The sequence below is a fragment of the Taeniopygia guttata genome, chromosome 11, assembly GCF_048771995.1.
Source record: "Taeniopygia guttata chromosome 11, bTaeGut7.mat, whole genome shotgun sequence".
Lineage (NCBI taxonomy): Eukaryota > Metazoa > Chordata > Aves > Passeriformes > Estrildidae > Taeniopygia > Taeniopygia guttata.
This window is the reverse complement of record NC_133036.1, coordinates 5,408,400-5,414,399: the sequence shown is the minus strand read 5'-3', so window position 1 is coordinate 5,414,399 and position 6,000 is coordinate 5,408,400. Positions and strand designations below refer to the sequence as shown.

The 6,000-nt window shown below is 57.2% G+C and overlaps 1 protein-coding gene across 2 annotated transcripts in view; it reads left to right on the top strand.

Moving 5' to 3' along the window:
* Positions 1–634: 634 nt before the first annotated feature.
* The window catches only part of RIPOR1 (RHO family interacting cell polarization regulator 1), a 31,090-nt gene continuing 25,724 nt past the window's right edge, over positions 635–6,000 (top strand). Inside the window, exons 1-2 of one of the 2 annotated variants that reach the window (XM_030282052.4) lie at positions 635–792; positions 1,528–1,955. The gene's annotated coding sequence lies outside the window, so the exon portion shown is untranslated. The remainder of the gene's footprint in view (positions 793–1,527; positions 1,956–6,000) is intronic. The other variant, XM_072934408.1, reaches the window with a different exon arrangement.

Sequence of the window (6,000 nt, the reverse complement as noted above, 5' to 3'; positions counted from 1 at the left end):
GCTAATCCATCTCTGTTCTGAAGCTGGGGCACAGGTGCCAGCATTGGTTCCAGCACTGCGGAAAGCTGGACAACTCCTTGAGGACTCTACTCATCCTGAGGCTGCACAGGGTCATGGAAACATGTCTGGGGACTTCCAGAGACCATGGGTGAGGAAGCTGTCACCCAGAGCAGCTCAGACAGCTGCCCCCACCCTCTCTGGAGCCATAGTAGCATCTAGGGGCAAACATCTCTCTGCTCCAGGGAGCCCTGGGGATTGACCTCAGTGGTGGGAAAGGCCCACATTTCCCAGGGTCTTCCAACTCCAGACTAGCAGCCACTGGCAAAGACTTGTTGCACCAGGAGCTGGAGTCAAGCAGGTCTGTGGGTTGGGGTGGGATCCATGAGGACATCGGGAGTCTGGACCTGACTTGCCTGGATCAGGGCAAACCCCATTTTGAGAGACACCCTCCCAGACCTGAGTGGGGCAAATAGCAGCAGGCAGAGTCTCCGTGAAAGGCAAAGGCTGCTACAGGAGGAGAGGGTCAGAAAACGGAAACGAAACGGAAAAGGGCTGCTCCTGTGAGAGCCATGCAGCTGCGGAGGTGGAGCAGCGGGCAGGTCACAATCAGCCACACACGAGGAAGTGCTGGGACACCAGCCAGCGTGGCCAGGCTGCAGCAGCTCCAGGTGCAGCAGATCTTTGTTGAGAAGGACCAGGAGCAGAGGCAACCAGAAGTGCAGGGACCTCAGCCAGGACCTGGAGATCGCATTTGCAGGAGTCGTCTTCCAGCCAAAACTTCCTTCTGCCAAGGTGTGGGCACAGGCTGGGATGGGGGGGTGGGGCAGCAGGATGGTCGCTGTGGGGACCATGTGCTGGGTGGCACCGCGGTCCTGGGGCTCTGACCTGGGTGACCAGAGCCCCCAGCAGTGGGGAACACCGATGCTGGGAAGGCTGGACTGTCTGGGAGAGCAGGGTTAGGGGGGTGCTGGGGTCCAGGGCTGCTGTCACAGCACCGGGACCCAACTTGTGTCCATGAGAAATGAGGCTCTGGAGGAGGAACGGCCCGGTCCCTGCAGCACCAGGGCTACTGACGAAGTCGAGTGGGACCAGCAGATAATGTGCTGAGGCTTCCTCCTGCACAGCTGCAGCTGCAGGGCTGGGGTTCCTCCATCGCTATCAGCCCCTGCAGAGCCCGTGCATCCCTTCTCCCTCCCTTATTATTGTTTGCTGGGAGGAAGCAGCTCACCCAAGTCCCAGCTCTAGCTTTTAACCCACTGATGCCTGCCCTGATACTCTCCACTCCCATCAGCCAGGGTAGGCTCCACATCTGTCCTGGGAGGATGGATTGGTACTGGGAGCTTGCTCCAGGCTTTACCTCCCTGGCAACCAGAAGCACCCCTTGACTCATCTCCCCCAAGCCATGTTGTCTCCCACGGGTTTCTTACAACCCCTTTTGCAGAGGGCAGACACTGGCATTGCCACCTCTAAGCCCTGAAAGCTTTAGATGCCTATGATTCCCTCCTTCCTCTCTCTTCCCCTTTTTAGCTGGTTGGATCCTCTCTTGTGCTTCCTCTGGAAGCCCCCTGGTCTGCTGGGGAGCACCATGGAGACAGCAGCTTTACCAGCCTCACACAGACTTAACCCAAACCCCTAATAAGGGGTTTGGAGGAAATCCATCTTGGGGAAGAAAACTGCAGCACTTCACCAGCTTTGTTTGACAGGCTGGGATTTAATCAAACCCTGGGATGTCCAGAAGTGTTCCTTGGGGAAGTGGAAATCAGACAGAACATCTCAGCAGCCTTCTCCAGATTGTCATCTTCTCACACAACTGAGCTCTGCCAAATTGCCCCCACTTCTCAGCTGGCAAGGAGGGGACATCAGTGTCCCATCAGCGCAGGCTGAGCTGTGCCCTCCCTGGTGATGACCACCGAGGGTCACCTTTCCTGAGCGTCAGTGTCCCTGCAGGAGCAGAGGTAGGTCAACCACTGCTGAGCCTGATGGGGTGAGCAGAGATGCCCCCTGTGCCCTGTGAACACACCACAGATGTTGATGAGCCCATCACACGCCCTGGTGCCCCCTGTGCACCCCAATAATAAACCAGAGGTCTGCCTGCTCTGTGCCCTGGGGCCCTGACACTGCCACACCCATGGATCTTCAAAACAAAAAACCTGTTTGGGGGCACAGGAGGGTGCACCCATGGGTCACAGAGAGGTGCTCACCCTTCCTCCCACAGCTGGGCTCTGCCCATGCCTTTGCCCCCAGGGATGCCCACAAAAGGGATGATCCCTTGGCCAGAGCACCCAGTCCTGCTCTGCAGGGTCCTGCCAGGGGTTTGGAGCAGGTCAGCCTTTCCCTGCCCATCCCACAGCACCAGCTGGGCCTGAATTTCCAGCTTTGGCAGAACGAGTTCCCGGGTGGCTGCACTTGGAGCTGGCACTGAGCCGAGATGCCAGTGTGCCTGTCCACTGCTGTGAGCTTGCAGGGGGGCTGTGGGAATGGTGATGGGGTCCAGCCGGGCATGCCATTGCTTGGGACAGGCTTCCAGCCGCTGTCTGCAGGACAGGAGGTGCTAGAGGGGTCATCTCCTCAGGCCCCAGAATGTCAACACACGAATGCATCTGTTCCAACTCTCGACCCAGACCTGCTGCCCTGGAGCATCTTCCCCCGCGTGCTGTCTCAAGAGAGTGGAGTTATAACCCTGTGATAGCAAGAACAAGGATCCAAGCAAATTCTAATGAGTTCTCTCCCCCATGTCCCTCTCCTTGGAGCCAGGGAAGTGACGCTGGGGAGGAACTTGGCTCCTCTTGTTTGTTATTACAGGATAAAATTACCCTTTAAAGCAGAGCCAGTGCTGTCAGGGCTGCATACCATCCGGGAACATCGCTCCTTCCAGCGGCTCCACACACTTCTGGTTATTGTGCTTGCATGGAGCCAGCCCAGCCCTGGTCACAGCAAGGGGGACGCAGGTGGGGGATCCAAAAAGGAGCTTCCAGGCTGTTTTCCCACCCTGGGAAGTTTGGGAGCATAGGGAAAAGGCCTCTATCTGGAGAGAAGAGCTTTTCTGACTCTGGGACGTGTGGAAAAGAGGAGCAGAAAGCAAGGGCTGGGAGCAGTGAAAGGGAAGGGGGAGCTGGATGTTGTTGGGTTGTTTTGGGGTTTCTCCTGTCTCCTGGGATGCTCACTCTGGCTCAGCTGGGACCCTCTGGATAGGGCAGCCTGCTGGTTGCCACTGTGCTCAGGCTGGGCAGTGGCGTGCAGCTGGCACCCATCTCACCACCCCACACGTCCAGTGGCAGCTCAGCATCTCCAGGCAATGTGCAGATGGAAAGAGGGCTGGCTTCTCCTTCGAGCTCCTGCCTATGTCCCTGGGGGTCCCAAATCCAAGGGATTCCTCTCTCCTGTGAGCTGGATCCCCAGGAGACACCCCAGCACCCCAAGGCCTTGCAAGACATGGGGTTTTCTTAGCAGCAAGCCTGGCCATCCCACCCACACCTCTGGAAGTGTCTGGGGGCTTGCTCAGGGTTTGACTGCCCCATGCTGAGCCATGACGTGCCTGTGGGGTGGGGAGGAAGGAAGCTGAGCCAGGGAGAGCTTCCTGGCAGGGAGCTGCAGTCTCCAGTGCCTTCCGTGCTGCTGCAGATGGCCCTGAGTGGGATGGAGAGCAGGCAGAGGGCTGTGGGAGCCCTCTCCAGCCTTTCCCAGCCTGGCATCCACCGGCTCCCAGCCCTTCAGGAGGCAAACACCAGCTGGGGCCCTGACACCACCACCTCAGCGGGGTGTCGAGGGAAGCCTGACTCATCCCCAGCAGGAGAATCTGAGACTTGCACATGTAAACAGAGCTGGCCCTTGCACGCCAGGACATGTGACAGATTCAGGAGAGACCTGCTGGAGTTCACACATGTGCTGGAGGCATGAACAAGAGCTGGAATGGGTCTTGCTCAGGAGCATCACTTGGGTGGGTTGGATGTGGCAGGATCCCTGCTATCAGCATGTCCCCCTCTGCTATCCCTACCCCACTGGCAGCTTTTAGCAGCTGGTTTTAGTCCTGGTCTTTTTGTTTGACTGACACTGCTTTCCTCCAGGGACACCCTTCCCAGCACAAATCCATTGGGCCAACAGCTTAGGATAGGTAGAATAGCTGCAGGATGACCAGGACAATGATGGCCTCACCACGTCTGGAAGTATTAAAAAAAAATGTGCAGATGGGACATCTGGGAGATGTGGTTTAATGGTGGGCTTGACGGTGCAGGGTTAATGGACTTGGTGATCTTAAAGGTTTTTTCCTTTGCAGGGTTAATTTTTCTATGAGAGCAAAACTCCTGAGATGCCACCCCCACAGTAGCAGCTTCAGAAGCAGAGTGCAGCTTGTGGTGTCAGGAGCTCTCCCTGCATATTGTGCTGGCATGGAGAGAGCATGGAAATGCCAGTCTGGGAGCACAGAGGCTCCCCAAGTGCCTGATCCATCTCAGGAGCAGGGATCACTCACAAACCTCCCAGTTATTCAATACACTCTCCAACACGTGATTTCCCGTGGGTTTAGATGTGCCATGCTGTGGGCTCCAGGCTGGGAGAGCTGTAGGCCAGTGGGGAGAGGAGATATCACAGCCACTTCCTATCCTTGCTTACCCTGCACAGCCAGTTTCATTTCCTTAATCCCCATCCCAGCATTTTCTTTGTTGTTTTCTTTGGAGGGGAGGGAGCTTTGCTGGAGGCTGGTGCTCCCTGCACTGAAGGAAGCACTTTCACGCTCTGGGAGACCAGACCTGCTCTGTTCCCAGGTGGGCTCACTCTGCTCTTGGTGTAGCAGGCGCTGCTCACGGGGGAAGAGGGACCCCATCTCAGCAGTGCAGCAGATCAGGGTGTGTGTGGGATCCCCTGCCCTGCTTGGGAGGACTATATTTACATGCATTTGCATGCAGCTCTGCCGAATTTGCAGACTTGCCCCTGCCAAAATACCTCGTGCTTTGAATGGCCTTTTGCTCTCACATCCTTACAGCACCAGCTTTGGGACAATGTATTCCTACCTCAGCCAGCTGGATTGGCCAAGCTTTGCTTCACCTGGTGTAATGCTGAATCCTCAAGGCTGCTGACACCCCAGCTGTGGTCCAGCTGTGCCACTGTCCAGCTGTGCCACTGGCTACATCTGCTGGGCTGGGCTGGTTTCTGGGCTTGCCCACAGCTTCAGCCTTCCTGCTCAGTGTTGGACAACAGCAAGGGGCTGTAGGAATCTTGTGAATCATGGATAGTTTTGGAGTGATCCTGTGGGTGTGTGCCTGAGCTGGTTCCTGCTGTGCCGAGGTGGGCATGGCTGCCTGCTTGCAGGAGGTGGAGTGGTCCCAGGGGATGTTCAGCATCCCAGGCTGAGCTGGGATAGCAGTTGGAGATGCTGCCAGCAACTTTCCCGGGATGGAGAACGGAGTCAGGAGTGGGGGACAGCTGGCTGGTATCCAGAGGGTCGGGACCAGTGCTGTTCTGCAGCTCCTTACCCTCCTGGCCTGTGCTGGACCTGATGAAGTCACAGTCTGGATGTCCTGGCTTTGCTGCAAAGCCCTGACTGGGATTCCAGATTGCTGGCTAGAGCTGACCAGCACCCAGGGCTGGCCAACACCGAGTAGGTTTGTGGCCACTCCAGGGATATCCTATCTTCCCTTTTCCTGGCCCCATGGGCAAGCAAAGTGCTGGGACATACAATTCTGCCCCACGGAAAAGGACAGGCTGGGTCAGGGCTGTGCCCCAGCCTGCTGCCGCTGTGAGCTGGCCCCGAGTGTTGGGGAAGGTTTTCCAGCAGAGCTCAGAGGACCTGCTGGCACAGCCTTTCTGTGCTGCTGGCCAGTTCCTGAGCATGGCCAGGGCTCCAGTGAGTCAGCTGGAGCAGCAGCTCACATTGCTCATGCTGCATCAGCGCCTCCCTCACCCCCTTAGCTTTTTACCAGGGTGTGTTTTCCAAAAATGCGCAGCTGGAGGGATGCAGAGCTCAGTGCTGGGATGCTGGATGCTCACCTCCAAGGGATGGTGGCA